General features: G+C 43.5%; 1 pseudogene; it reads left to right on the top strand.

The window, feature by feature from the left end:
• The first annotated feature begins 6894 nt into the window (after window positions 1–6894).
• On the top strand, window positions 6895–7325 carry LOC129036142 (histone H3.Y-like; annotated as a pseudogene).
• The last annotated feature ends 7460 nt before the right edge of the window (window positions 7326–14785 follow it).

Genomic DNA, 14785 nt, shown 5'->3' with positions numbered 1-14785 from the left:
ATGAGATTGGAGACTAGTATTCTAAGTTAAGTAACTCAGGAATGGAAAATCAAATATTGTATGTTCTCACTGATATGTGGGAGCTAAGCTACGAGGACACAAAGGCATAAGAATGATACAATGGATATGTGGGAGCTAAGCTATGAGGACACAAAGGCATAAGAATGATACAATGGATATGTGGGAGCTAAGCTATGAGGACACAAAGGCATAAGAATGATACAATGGATTTGGGGGACTTGAGGGGAAGGGTGGGAGGAAGGCAAGGGATAAAAGACTATACCCAGGCACGGTGGCTCATGCCTGTAATCCCAGCACTTTGGGAGGCAGAGGCAGGCGGATCACAAGGTCAGGAGTTTGAGACCATCCTGGCTAACACAGTGAAACCCCATCTCTACTAAAAATACAAAAAAAATTAGCCAGGCATAGGTGGTGCACACCTGTAGTCCCAGCTACTCAGGAGGCTGAGGCAGGAGAATGGCATAAAACCCGGGAGGCAGAGGTTGCAGTGAGCCGAGATCACACCACTGCACTCCAGCCTGGGAGACAGAGCTGTAAAAAAAAAAAAAAGACTATAAATAGGGTGCAGCATATACTGCTCAGGTAATGGGTGCACCAAAAACTCACAAATCACCACTAAAGAACTTACTCATGTAACCAAATACCACCTGTACTCCAATAACCTATGGGGAAAAAAAACTTTAAAAAGAGACTATTGTGCATTCACACTGAATCCTGAAGTTGCTATGACTTACAATGTTTTTTCTCCTATGTGATTTTTAGGAGATAAACAAAAAGTCTTCCCTTACAATACTCTATCCTGAAGACCCTTGGCTTTCTAAGAGCACTGGAATAGTTGCCCCTGTAAACATTTAATATTTTTCCATAACTTTACCTAGGGAATCAAGAAACTGTTTTCCAGCTTGCAAACATAAAAATGAAAGTAAAAACCACTTTTTCCTCTAAAATGACTTTTTTCTCTTTCCTACCAATACTGTTTTATGTCAGGGAGCGATCTCTGATAATGTTAGAGTGGTAACACACACTAGGAGCCACATAGAAAACTAAGACAGAGAAGCACAGACCCCAGAAATCCTGTTTAATCCCTGCATTCATTTCCATGCTTTCACCTCCAAAGAATTGGTCCCAATGTAACCTATGGCAAGATCACTCAGTCCATCAGCCTGGATCCGCGCTTTCAGAGCATGGCCATTGGTGATTTCAGGAGGCCAGCGAGGCCTACCTGGTGCACCTCTTTGAAGACACCAACCTGTGTGCCATCCAGGCCAGGTGTGTCACAATTATGCCCAGAGACGTGCAGCTGGCCCATCGCCTCCGCAGAGAGGGTGCTTAAGAGCTCTTGCTCCTGGGAAATCTTGCATTCAAAATAGTGTCCTTTCTGTTGTGTTGTTTTTCTCTCTTCTCTCTATTACTGATAGGCATAATGTTAGAAGTTTTATCCACTTTTGGTTTCTTTTCCTCCATGGCGTCCAAAAGTAGTTAAGCATATGATTGGGAGTAAAAACAGAGGCAGAAATCACAGGTAGTGACTGTGTTTCTATTTTCCTTTGTGTGTAAATCTTCAATCTACATAGACAGTTTAATGCATTTATAGCAAGTGGAAATTTCTCAGTGAACACGTTTCAGCAATTCAAATCAAAAACAATTCTGGAAAAATTTATCCCTTAATATTGAAAACCCGAAAAGACTTTTTATTGGTGGCAAATAGATGTCCCCTGCATTTGATCAAACAATAAATAAGATCCATACTTTAACTTTTCCTATATGCAGCTACCTGTTTTCAATGTTCCAGTGTGGGTCTGTTTGTGGATAGGAAAGAAAGATAGGCATCCATTAGAAGTACATTGCAGTCCATCAGCTGCAGGTTCTAGAACATTGTCACAACCACGGCCATGGCTGGAATGAGTCAGGTCTTGGTCAGAAAGGTGGTAAGAGAGGCCCTGGATGTGTTTGAGACGTGGGGAGACATGCCCCCACTGCAGCCCAAGCATTGGAGGGAGGCCTTTCACAGGAGACAGCCCAGGAGCCACTTCCCAAACACCAACTACAAAAATACTACTAATAATAAACTTCCTCTGGGCTGCAGCCTAGAAAGAAAGGCCTGATAGAGGAGAAAGTACTGGTTCCAGTCTTTCTGTGACAGGACCCTCTGTAGGCTGGAGCTTCAGTATTCTGGCCCTCCCTGGACTTACCCATGATTTAACGTCTTTCTTACATCTTACATTGGTCTCACCCAGAGGATGGCAGCAGCCTGTTTTATAATCCCTTTCAATCATATTTGTATCTCAGACCAGGCACAGTAGGTCATTCCTGTAATCCCAGCAATTTGGGGGGCCAGGGTGAGCAGATCTCTTGAGCTCAGGAGTTCCTGACCAGTCTGGGCAAAATGGCAAAACCTTCTCTCTACAATTAAAAAAAAAAAAATAACGGGGCATGGTTGTTGGCACCAGTGGTTTCACCTACTCAGAAGGCTGAGGTAAAAGAATGACTTGAGCTCTGGAGGTGGAGGTTGCCTTGAGCCAAGATGAAATCACTGACCTCCCACCTGGCCAACAGAGCGAGACTCTGTCACAAAATAATAACAATCGTCATCATCGTATTTGGATCTCTGAGGTCCATGCATGAGCAGCCATTGTTCTGGGGTGTCCTAGTTGAAAGAAGAAAAGTACATGGGCCTTCAGCATACTGTGGATGGGGAGCTGTCTTCAGAGAGAAAAAAGAAACCCTTTTAAGAGACTGTGATGAGATCACACTGAATCTTGAAGTTGCTATGCCTTAGAATGTTTTTGCTCCTATGTGATTTTTAGGAGATAAAACAAATAGAAAGTCTTCCCTTACAGTACTTTATCCCGAAGGCCCTGAGCTTTCTAAGAGCACCGGAATAGCTGCCATTGTAAACATTAAATACTTTTCCATAATTTTAACTACAGAATCAAGAACCTGTTTTCCAGCTTGCAAACAGAAAAAGGAAACTAAAATCCACTTTTTCCTATAAAATTATTTTTTCACTTTCCTCCCAAGACTATTTCATGTCAGGGAGCGATCTTTGAAGATGTTAGGAGGGTAATACACTCTAGGAGCAGCATGGAAAACTAGACAGAGAAACAAGGACCTCAGAAACCCTGTCCAATCTCTGCATTCATTTCCATGCCTTCACCTCCAAAGAATTTGTCCCAGTGTAACCTATGTTTATGGCTAAAATAACATATTGATCTCTATTCTGTGCTTCGCTAAAACAAAAATATATACAATAATAATGTATTTTTATAATAAATAATATTGTATTTTTACTTTATTTTCAAATTATTGTACCAAAATAACAGAAGTTAAAAATAAAATGTCCTCTCACTGTGGAATTGAAGCACTAAACATTTTGTGTAATTGAACCTTATTTGCAATTATACTGACATGTAATTTATCAAATACCCTAAATATAAGACAAATGGCAACAAATGTAAAAAACTAAAAATGTAAAGAATCAATATCTATTTGGACATCTCACTGAGTGGTGATGTCACAGGGCAAACTGTAGAGAAAATAAAACGATTTATGCTTTCTTATCTTGAAAGTATGCTATCAGGTTGTAGGAACCAAAACGGCATATAACACTTGCATAAAAACAGACTCCTAAGCCACTGGAACAGAGCAGAGAACCCAGAAATCAATCCATACACGTACAGCCAACTGATTGTTTACAAAGGTGCAAACAACACATGACAAAAGGACAGTCTCTTCCATCAACGCTGATAGGAAAACTAGGTATCTACATGAAGAAAAATAAAATTAGACTCTTATCTTTCACTATACACAAGAATAGACAAAAATATATTAAAAACTTCAAACTGTGAACCTATAGAAGAAAACAGGGAACATCTTCCCTGCCACCAGTAAAGCCAATGATTTTTGGACTATGACCCAAAAGCACAGACAACAAAAGAGAAAACAGACACATGGATCGCATCCAACTGAAAAAGAAAAATCTGCACAGCAAAGGAAAAAATCAACATCATGAAGAGACAAAATCATAATGGAGAAAATATTTGCAAACCCTACGTTATATAAGGGATTAATTAGGGTCCAAAATATACTTGGAATACAAACGACTCAATAGCAAGAAACAACACAGTTTAAAGACTGGGCAAAGAATCTAAATAATAGACATTTCTGAAAACAAGATATACAAGTGCCCAACATATATATATATATATATATATATGTCTATATATATAAACTTCATATATATGTTGATATATATATAAACATCATATATATGTTGATATATATATATCAACATCACTAATCATCAGCAAAACACAAATTAAAACAGAAATAATGTATCACCTCACACTCATTAGAATGGTGATGATCAAAAAGCCAAAGAACAACACTCGTTGATGAGGATGTGAAGGAAAAGGAAACCCTTGCACTATTCCTGGGAACATAAATTAGGACAGCCATTATAGAAAACATTACCGACATTTCTCCAGAAAGTGAAAAAATAGAGCTATCATATGATCCAGCAGTCTCACACTGCTAGGTGTATATCCAAAGGAAATGAAATCATTTTATTGAAAAGATATCTGCACTCCCACATTGATTGCAGCACTATTTACAATAGATAAGATGTGGAATTTACCTAAATGTCCAAAGTGGAAGACAGGATGAGGAAAAAAATATGTATATATGAGATATATATTATTTGTATATATATTATATATGATATATAATATATATAAGGGAATACTATGCAGCCTTAAAAAAGGGAATCTTGTCATTTATGACACATGAGTGCACCTGGAGAGCATCATGCTAAGTGAAATAAGCCAGGCAGAGGAATATAAATACTACATGATCTCAATGGTATGTGCAATCTCACAAAGTTAATCTACTAGATGTCAAAAAGAAGAATGGTGGTTGTCAGGGGATGGGGTGGCTGCGGGTGCATGATTTGAGAAGATATTTGTCAAAATACACAACATTTCAGTTACACAGGGGAAGAAATCTCAAGAAGTATTGTACAACATGGTGACTGTAGTTAACAATAGATCGTATTCTTGAAAAATGCTAAAAGCATGGATGTGCAGTGTTCTCACCAGTATAGTACATATGTGAGGTCATATGGCTCTCAGTTACCTAGATCTAGACATTAGGCAATGTGTACATAATTTAAAACATCACTTTGTACATAAGAAATAGGTACAATGAGATGTGTCTATTTAAATATGAGTAAATAAATCAATAGTTGAGTGGTTGCAAGGGATGAAAGCTGAAGGAGCAGTGAAGAGACAAGACACCGTGGATTTGGACGGAAGTGAAACTGCTCCACAAGATTCTTCCTTAGGATACAATACTGGTGGATACATGTAATTACGCCTTTACTTGAACCAACAGAATGTACAACACACAAGTGAATCCTAAGGAGTGCAATGGTCTTGAAGTCAGAATAATGACTAGGGCAGAAAGTTGATAGTGTAGGTGGGTAGAGGATATAGGGGACCTCTGTTTCTTCTGCCCAATTTTGCCATAAACCTAAAGTTTTTCTACGATATGATCTCTATTTTTAAAATAGTATAAACTTATTTGGTGAGTATTGATTATCCTGGAATTTCCTGTTGGGTGCATGGTACGCGCATTGCATGCTTGGGCATTAACTTCTACCACAAGTATAAGAAAACCTTGTGTAATGAAATAGAGGCCTTTGGTTGGTTGGTCGGTTGGTTGGTTGGTTTGTTGGTTGGTTGGTTGGTTTTGCTTTGTTTTGCTTTTTCTTATGCAGTCAGAGGTATGAAGGCAGCAGCCGTGACCTTGGTTCAGCAGCTCAGTGAAGTCAGGACTGGCTTCACTGGGCCTCATGGCATTTCCAAAGTGGGCAATGGAAACAAGCCTCAGCCCTGGCATTAAGGTAAAAAGGAGCCAGGGGGTATCGGTGACAGGCACATGTGACCATTTCATCAAAAAGACTTCAGCTTTCTCCCCAAGGCAGATTTTCATGAGTGTCACTTTTGGGGAGAAAAAATGTCCCTGGGGGGATCCCTGATAGAGGAGTGACCATTTCGCTTTTCCATCTTTCCCTCCCTGTTTCACCTCATCCTCAGAGAACCTGAGAGACACCTCCTGGTGGCACCCAGTGGAGTTCTGCAGCAGTCATGAAAGTCATCGAACGTGTGACTTTATTCAAATGTCGTTTTCATTGTAACTGTTTCCATGATGATGATGAGATGTAAACTTTCAGAATCACTTTCACACCCAGATTCCAGCTAACTCACACCTACCATCCCTCGCATGAGGCACAATCCAGAGGTTCCTCCCTCCGTTGGGTGTGTGCAGAACCCAAGGACTTGATTAGGTTTTCACAGCCCTGATGAGGTTGAGGGTCTAGTGAAGCAGTGAGAGCAATGGAAGGTAGCTGGGGGGGTCTAATGCAATCATCTGAGCCTCTTATAAGAGGCTGGACTTGGCTGAGACCACAGAGATCTTCAGCCAGAGCCAGACAGCCTGGAAGGGAGATTCCTGGCTGCTGCTGTGTAGACCTTGGAAGCCTGAACCCCACCAAGGAGAAGGAGCAGTGGAGCCTCTGACCCACAGACCTGGGAGCTGGTAAGTCCAGGGCTGGGTTGGAAAGGGCTAAGCGTGTGGGTGCATCTTCTACATGGATCTCAACTCACAGGCTCTCTGAATCCTGTCCATAGCCCCACTGCCCTCGCTCTCTGACGCTAGGGCAGCCTGCAGCTGACCAGGCTCAGCCCAAGGAGAGGGGAGAGCCTGCGGCTGAATCCTGTCCACAGCCCCACCATCATTGCTGTCAGGTACCAGCGCTGCCTCCTGTTCACCAGGCTCAGCGGAAGGACACAGGAAAGGCCGTGACCCCACACCATGGCGCGCACCAAGCCCACCACCCGCAAAGCCACCGTCTGCCCCCCAAGGAAGACCCTGGCCACCAAAGCCGCTGGCAAGAGGGCGCCGCTCACAGGAGCCATCAAGAAGCCTCAGCGCTACAGGCCTGGCACACTGGCGCTGCGCAGAATCAGAAAGTACCAGCAGAAGTCCACGCAGCTGCTCCTGTGCAAGATGCCCTTCCAGCTCCTGGTGTGTGAGATCACCCAGGCCATCAACCCGGACCTCCGCTTCCAGATCGCTGCCATTGGTGCTCTCAGGGTACCAGCGAGGCCTAGCTGGTACGCCTCTTTGCAGACGCCAACCCATGTGCCATCCATGCCAGGCATGTCACAGTTATGCCCAGAGACAGGCAGCTGGCCTGTCGCCTCCGCAGAGAGCCCACATTCCTGGCAAACACGGTACTTTAGACGGCTTCGTTTCCGTTTGATTGTGTTTTTACTGTTCTCTGCGTTCATCCTGGATCTGATATTAGCATTTTTCTTCACTTTTGGTTTTATTTCCCTCACGGGATCCAAAAGTAGCCCTGCATATGATTGGGAGTAACAACAGAGGCAGATATAATGGGTATGACTGTTACTGTTTTCTTTTGTTCGTAAACTTTCCATCTACATTGAGGGTCTAATGCATTCATGTCAACTGGGAATTTCTCACTGAACGCCTTTCAACAATTCAAATCAAGAACAATTGTTCAAGATTCGTTGTTCATTAATATTATTGAAAACCAAATAAATTTCTTATTGGTGGCAAATAGATAATGTCTCTTGCATTTGATCAAACAGCAGATGAGATTCACACTTTGACTTTTCCTATATGCGGCTCCATGTTCTCAATGTTCCCTGTCTCCCGGGCTGTTCCGGCTACTTTGCTATAACATACATTCAACTCTACTTTCTGAAAGTTGAATAGACTCTCTATCCACAAGTCACTTCACATTACAGGAGGCAGGAAAACCAGTGTGTGTTTGTGGGTGGGAAAGGGAGAGAGGCACCCGTTACAAGTTCAGTTCAGTCCATCAGCTCCAGGTCAGTGTCCTAGAACCTGATCACGGTCGTGGCCTTGGCTGAAATGACCCAGGTCTTGGCCAGGGAGGTGGTAGGAGAGGCTCTGGATGTGTGTGAGATGTGGGGAGACAAATCCCCATTGCAGCCCAAGCCTTGGAGGGCTGGGGACAGCCTGCAGCTGGCCAGGCTCAGCCCAAGGAGATGGGAGCACTGAGGCTTCTTGATTGCTCCTGTGAGCGGCGCCCGCTTGCCGGCAGCTTTGGTGGCCAGGGTCTTCTTTGGGGGGCAGACGGTGGCTTTGTGGGCGGTGGGCTTGGTGTGCGCCACGGTGCGGGGTCACGGCTTTTCTTGTGCGACCTTTCACAGGGGACAGCCAACGGGTCACTTCCCCAACACCGCGTACAAAATAAAAATCATCTTCCTCTGGGCCCCAGCCCAGATACAAAGGCCTGATCTTAGAGGAGAAAGTACTGGTTCCAGTCTTTCTATGACAAGACCCTCTGCAGGCTGGAGCTTCAGTATCTCATCACATCCTGGACTCAACCATGATTTAACGTCTTTCTTACAGATTACATTGGTCTCACCCAGAGGAAGGCAAAAGCCTGTTTCATAATCCCTTTTAATCATATTTATCTCTCAGACCAGGCACAGTGGCTCATTTCTAATATCCCAGCCTTTTAGGAGGCTGAGGCAGGGAGATCACTTGAGCTAAACGGTTAATGATCAGCCTAGGAAACATGGCAAAACCTCCTCTCTATAATTAAAGAAAAAAAAATTAGCTGCACATGGTAACTGGAGCCTGAGGATTCACCTACTCAAGAAACTGAAGCATGAGGATCACTTGAGCTCTGGAGTTGGAGGCTGCAGTGAGCTGAGGGCACCACTGTCATTTCACCTGGCTGACAGAGCAAAACCCTGTCTCCAAAATAATAACAATCACCATCATCATGTTTGGACCTCTGAGGTCAATGCATGGGTAGGCTTTGTCTTGGGGCTTCCTAGTTAGAGGAAGAAAGGCACATGGGATTTGAGCATCCTGTGGACAAGGAGCTGTTTTCAGAGAGAGAAAACAAACCCTCTGAAGAGGCTATGGTGCATTCACACTGAATGCTAAAGCTGCTATGACTTAGGAATTTTTCTCATATGGGATTTAGAGATAAAACACACACAAAGTCTTCCCTTAGAATACTCTATCCTGAAGGCCCTGGGCTTTCTAAGAGCACTGGAATAATTGTTCTTGTAAATATTAAATACTTTCCCATAACTTTTCCTGGGGAATCAACCAACTGCTCTCCAGATTGCAAAAATAAAAATGAAATTAAAAACCAGTTTTCTGTTCTAAAATGACATTTTTACTTTCCTACCAAGACTGTTTCATGTCAGGGACTGATGTTTGATGATGTTAGGATGGTAACACACTCAAGGAATTGCATGAAAAACTAGACAGAGAAACACAGACCCCAGAGACCCTGTCTAATCTCTGCATTCATTTCCATGACTTCACCTTCAAAGACTTGGTCCAAATATAACCTATATTAATGGCTGAACTAACATACTGATATTTGTTTTGTGCATCTCTAATACAAAAATATGTATGGAAATAATATATATTATACTAGATGATGAGTTGCTAGTTCATATTTTCCACTGGATTTTAACAAAGGCATTACTGATGAGATTATGGCTTTCTCACAAAGAATACCACTTTGGTGAAACTATACTGAAATTAAGAGTACCTTAAGTTTCCGATACTTATCAAGCACAATATTTGAACACGGCGTGGTAGGTGAAAGTGTAAGAAGCAGAATTTGGCAAACCCCATTTTTTTTCAATTTCGATGGTTTCAGGTTTTTTGGTTTCAGCCAAACTGAAGAATGTCCTAATGAGCTGTCAATTCACAGGACATTACAGACAATTTTTGAAACTACATCACAGTGTAATTCTTGGAGTATGATTCTAAAGAAATTTGAACAATCTGGTGGTACTGCTAACACAAAACAAGGTTGTTCAGCTCTTTCATCTTTAAAAACAAACAAACAAAAACATGATGTGGAATTCTCGCATTTTACCAAACAGCGGTATGCGCCCTTCAACATGTGACTATGAAAACCAAGTAATTGGAAGAAAAAAAATAAAGGAAACACCTCATCTGTCTCATTAATAGTTTTGTTGAGAATAATTTATTTTTCAAAAACTGCTGGCGATGTCTTGATATTTTTAGACACGGCAATAAGTTGAAATTGCATGAATCGTCTCTCTAACATTCATGCTACTTAAGAAACTGTTCCCAAGATTTGACTGCATTCAATTCATAAAAGCCCTGCCCTCTTCTCCCCTATATATCTATATTAGCACTCTGCCTTGTACCCTCTTCCATAGGAAACACAAATCCGTCAATTGATCACTTAAGCCTTTCCAGTTTGGGTACAACATTTTCTGTAGTTGTACTCGTCAGATTTGTCCTTTATACTTCTAAAGACTAGACCCTAGATAATACGTGCTTGGGAAGAGTGGAGCTAGCTTGCTTAAACTTTATTTAGACGTATGCTAATTACTTGTGGGGGGCAAAGGCAGGCAGTGAGGATGTTAAGCTTATCCCAAAAGAGTCAATTTTGGAAAAGACTCAAGTACAGGCCGGGCGCGGTGGCTCAGGCCTGTAATCCCAGCACCTTGGGAGGCCGAGGCGCCCGGTCACGAGGTCAGGAGGTCGACACCATCCTGGCTAACACGGTGAAACCCCGTCTCTGCTAAACATACACAAATTAGCCGGGCGTGGTGGCAGGCGCTTGTAGTCTCAGCTACTCGGGAGGCTGAGGCAGGAGAAGAGCACGAACCCGGGAGGCGGAGCTTGCAGTGAGCCGAGATTGCGCCACTGCACTCCGGCCTGGGCAGCAGAGTGGGATTCCGCCTCAAAAAAAAAAAAAAATCTACATATATATATGTGTGTGTGTGTGTGTGTTTGTGTGTGTATAGTCAGGTACACTCACTTTACTTCTGAGTTATCTTGTCACCACTTAACCAGCACCAATCAGAGACCACATTTTTCTAGGCAGTCTCCAAATGTACAGTACAAATAGTAATGTACTTTAAGGATAGTAATGAAGCTCCGGGAAAAATTGCTTGGTTTCACCTCAGCAGACCAACCTGCCTGGGCCAGCTTCTCTTTTCCTCTACTCTTCAGAAAGTGCTAGACCTGCAACATCTGACAGAATACAGCTTCCATGACTCCTCAGCGCCATGGAAGAGGAACGAGCTGAGAGCAATCTAAAGACTAGGAGATATTAAGTCTCTTGGATCTTACTTCTTTTGGTTGCTCGAGCACTTTAATTCCCGAGAGAGCCCTCCCATCTCCATCAGTTCTTCCAGGAACCTGTACCCTCCTTGTGTCTCTAAGATACGCTGGTCTAACTTGTTACGTGCCTTTACAAGAAAGTTGCTAAAATAAAAGGAAAGCTGAACAACGTCACAATATGGAGGTATGAAACAGAATTTCCCCATACTTGGTAAAGTTTAGAAATTTGTGTAATACCCGAAGGCAGATTCTATGTACAATAAGTCCTAGTTTAAGAGCAAGAGCTGAGTGTATGAGGAAATAAAACTATATTTTCTGGGAGTATCTCTGGCTTCACGAAGAAAGAGCACATGTTACTCTCCATTCAATATTAGGGCTGAACTATGGGGTCTTTTCGATCCTTTGTGCTTAGGCTCTGCGATTCAGGGGGCACATGGCAAAGGTAAACAGACTGAAACAGCACCGTGGATAGCTGTGAGCTGTGCTGGGAAGATTCACGGTGATTCCATAATAAATCTCAGGTCTTTATTCTATAACAAAAAATTACTCTTTTCCATCAACAAGATAAAGCAGAGTATGTACAAGTAGAGTATGGGATAACTTTGTCACTCGTGATGAACCTACTCGGTCCGATACTTTAACAACTTCTCCAATGTCTCTGTACTCAGGTTTGATATTCTGAGTGGGTCATCGGTAGAATGAATGAAATCAAGAATACTCTAAAGCAATGTTTGGAACTAAATTTCAGTGTCTCCGGAAGCACTGGTAAAATCACCATGTGTAGCGAACGTGAAGTATCCATAGGCTCTCTCTGTGTCTTTGAAACTGCCCATGTGTTCATTACAAATGGCGACTTGAGGAAAGGTGGTTTTGGAATTGGTTTCCCTCTAGTCTTACGTGATGCATCTCTACTATATTGCATTATAATAAAGCAAAGGGTCACTTGCTGACATAAAGCACAGTAGGCAGGAATGGAAGAGTCAACTTAGAGAAAAAAAGTGCTTTTCGATTTTATTTTCATTTCTGCAGTTTGGAAAACAGTTTAACAGTTTAACTGATTTTGTGGTGGCTCACAAAACTACATATGAGCGTTGAAAATGTACAGAAGAACAACAATTGGGAGACATTTCCGGAAGCTTCAATTTCTCAAACCCAGACATGAGCCTACAAGCTAAGACACGGCTACACCAGGCTTCAGCGTGAAACCATACAAATCTCCTGGGAAGGGCTTCCCTCTCTGAACGCAGCTACCTGTCCACAGGATGCTCTAGGCCCAGGCACCTTTATTCTTCCAACTAGAAAGACATAGAAAGATGCCTCAATATCCCATGAAGATGCCCAAGCATTTGGCCAAGGCTCCTATGAAACAGTCTGCTGTCTTCATCCAGGTAAGGGCAAATTCACATTTTCAGACACTCAGATCGTGGGTAAATCCAGGGTGGACTGAGAGGCGGAAGCTCCAGCAAACACAGTCCTGTGGTTGGAAGATGAATTCAGTACTTATTCCTGCACCAACAGACCCTTGCCTCTGGCCTTGGGCCTAGAGCATGATTTTTTTGTAGTTGCTGTTGGGGAAGAGGCCCTTGGGCGTTAACCTGCGGACAGCCTCCCTTAAATGCTTGGGCTGCAGCGGGGGCGTTTCTCCCCACATCTCACACACGTCCAGGGCCTCTTCCACCACCTCTCCAACAAAGACCTTGGCGATTCCAGCCATGGCAATGGCGGCGTTCTCAGACACCGAACTGCCGGTGATAGACTTCATCAGACCTGCAATGCGTGCTTTTGGGAAAGCTGACCGGCGACACACTTCGTAGCGGGCCAGCTGCTCCTCAGACATGGCAGACAGCAGGGCTGTCATCCTCTGAGCCTCCTCTGCGTCCACGGTGGGCTTCCTCTCCTTCTTTCCTTTGGTGTCTCTTTTCCATCTTTTGGCGGCAGGAGGAGCTGAGGCTGAGGCCTCCTTGTCCCCTTCTGTGAGGTCCATGACATCCTCACTCCTGAGCTCACCTTCCTGATCCCTGGGTTCTTCCAAGTTCCCATCTAGGTCCTCAGGGATTCCATCCTTCTTGCTGCCCTTCAGACCTCGGGGCATGGCGAACATCTCAGCAGACACACCTGTTTGCCTGCCCGTCTCCACGGGTGAGATTCAAGTCTGCCCCGTGACAGCAGCTGTAGAGGCAGAAGTTCTGGCTGGGGTGGTTTGATTATGGATCTGCAGCGAGAACCTTTCAAAGATTTTAGCTGCCATGTTTCTGCTGAGCCACTTTAGCCATAACTGGACACAGCTCCCTGCCTCCCCTTCCCACACACAAACACACACGCTGAATTTTCTCACTTCCACAATGTGAAGAAACTTGTGGATGGAGAGTATATTAGTTTTACATCAATGCAGAATAAATTCTCACCAATTTTGGATATTTAAAACAAACACCAGCTCAGAGGTCAGAAGTTCTACTAGTCCAAGTGACTGCCTCCTGCTCAGAGCCACACGAGGGACCTCCGGGATGGGTCTGGCTGTGTGGTCGCTGCCTTCACCTGAGAAGGGTCTGGCTTCGATCTGACTCCAGTTGGTGGCAGAATTCAATGCCTTCGGGTTGTGAGCCCCAGGCCCACTTGTCTGTTCTGCCTGCTGCCGTGAGGACGCTCTCGGCTCCTGCAAGTGTTGCCCAGGTCTGGGCTGTGAGGCTCCCTGGGTCTGCACGGCCAGTGCTGGGGAATCTCCCACAGGGGAATGTCATCTCAGGGAGCTCCAGTCCTCCCTTATAAAGAGCTCTGATGACTGAATTAGACCCAGCCCTTAGCAGCTGTTGGCTCAGGATATCCCCAAGGTAATCAGGGATTTGGGCGGGCTCATCAATTCACGCTTCCGCCCACACCCAAGGGAGGGGCAGACACAGGGCGAGTCTCCGAGGGGCGGGAAATGCAGGGGGTATTTCAGAATTCAGTCTTCCTCACAGAATCGCAAAGTTCACGTTTCACAACCATAAAGAAACTATTTACGCTAAAAATGAGACGTTTTATGAAGTTGCACATTAGAAAACTTCAATGTCTGAGAAAAAAAAATCTCTAACTCACAGGGAAACAGGTGGCTTATTCAATACTCTGAAAATAAAATGGACTGGGTGTGGGGAATATGTAAATATTATTTCAAGTTTATTTTATTTTATTTTATTTTATTTTATTATTTATTTTTGAGACAGAGTCTCCCTCTGTCCCCCAGGCTGGATTACAGTTGTCTGATCTCATGTCACTGCAGCATCCGCATTCTGGGCTCATGCAATTCTCCTGGCTCAGCCTCCAGGGTAGCTGGGTCTAAATATGCATGCCAGCATGCCCGCATAATTTTTGTTATTTTTTTTAATTAGAGACATGGTTTCACCATTGTGGCCAGGCTGGTCTTGAACTGCTGACTTCAAATGATCTACCTCCCTTGGTTTCACAAAGTGAAGGGATTACAGGCATGTGCCACTGTGACCAGACTTCAATTTATGTATTACATGTATATGTATACATAGGTGACAGAGAAACACCAAAGAGACATACAATTATGTCATGCAGAAAGATATACATCTCA

The sequence above is a fragment of the Pongo pygmaeus genome, chromosome 4, assembly GCF_028885625.2.
Source record: "Pongo pygmaeus isolate AG05252 chromosome 4, NHGRI_mPonPyg2-v2.0_pri, whole genome shotgun sequence".
NCBI classification, from domain to species: Eukaryota; Metazoa; Chordata; class Mammalia; order Primates; family Hominidae; genus Pongo; species Pongo pygmaeus.
This window is presented reverse-complemented; position numbering and strand designations above follow the sequence as displayed.